The sequence below is a fragment of the Otolemur garnettii genome, unplaced genomic scaffold (genome assembly GCF_000181295.1).
Source record: "Otolemur garnettii isolate 467f Iridium unplaced genomic scaffold, OtoGar3 scaffold00140, whole genome shotgun sequence".
NCBI lineage: Eukaryota > Metazoa > Chordata > Mammalia > Primates > Galagidae > Otolemur > Otolemur garnettii.
The window spans coordinates 640,376-641,539 of NW_003852535.1; the positions used below are offsets into that span (position 1 = coordinate 640,376).

General features: G+C 37.4%; 1 protein-coding gene across 1 annotated transcript in view; it reads left to right on the plus strand.

Moving 5' to 3' along the window:
- The window catches only part of RTN3 (reticulon 3), an 82,231-nt gene that overhangs the window by 45,768 nt on the left and 35,299 nt on the right, over nucleotides 1–1,164 (plus strand). The gene's annotated exons all lie outside the window — the stretch shown is intronic.

Below are 1,164 nucleotides of genomic sequence, written 5' to 3' on the forward strand. Positions count from 1 at the left end.
GGTTGCTGTGAGCTGTAATGCCACGGCACTCTACCCAGGGGGACAGCTTGAGGCTCTGTCTCAAAAAAAAAAAAAAAAAGAAAGAAAGAAAGAAAAAATGATCTAGCTTTGATACATTCTAGATTTATTCCTGAATTGTCAGAATTCTTACAGTAGTTACTTTTGGGTGATGAGGCATGCAGGAATTAGGCAAATATTCCAGTGTTTAATTCTGACCAAGTTCTGGCTTTAGTGTAACTTTAGACAACTAGTTTAACTAGTTTAGCATCTTCCTTTTTTAATGTGATGGTAATTGGTTTGCCCTGCTTTATAGTATTGTAATAAATAAGGACTATAAAAATGCTAATTACTAGTAATTCTCAACTGAGTTATTTAATCTAATGCAAGGGATGAAAGGGGCTATGGAATTTCGGGAAGTTTGTCATTGATCAAATTCTATAATTAGTAGATTATTTTTAGATGACAATTAAAGAAGACTGGCATAATTAGAGTAAGAAGCCTAAAGGTCTTCCTTATAGCTTATATTTTAAATCCTTTTAAAATATAAACAATTTTAGTAAAATCCATCAATCTGTAGTTTTTTTTTTTTTTTTGAAGCAGTCTCACTATTTTGCCGTCCGTAGAGTGCTAGAGCATCCCAGCTCACAGCAACCTCAAACTTGGACTTAAGTGATTCTCTTGCCTCATCTCTCAAGTAGCTGGGACTGTAAGTGCCCGAGCACAACGTCTGGCTTTATTTTTGTTGTTGTTGTTATTGTAGTTGTCTTTGTTGGTTAGCAGGCCCAGGCTGGGTTTGAACCCTCCAGCCCCTGTGAATGTGTCTGGTGCCTAACCACTGAGCTATGGGCACCAAGCCCAATATCTAGTTTTAAATAGGTGTATCTGAATAGTCTTTCTCTCTGGGATAAAAAATTAGTTCTGTAATTATGTCCTGCCTAACACTGTGGGGGAGATAAGCATAAGAAACAATGAAAAAATTATACTGTTCTTTTTATTTTATTTATTTATTTATTTTTTTGAGAGAGAGACTCTCAAACTATCACCCTTGAGGTAGAGTGCCATGTTGTCCCAGCTCACAGCAAGCTCAAATTCTTGGGCTTAAGCGATTCTCTTGCCTCAGCCTCCCAAGTAGCTGGGATTACAGGTGCCCACCACAACACCCAG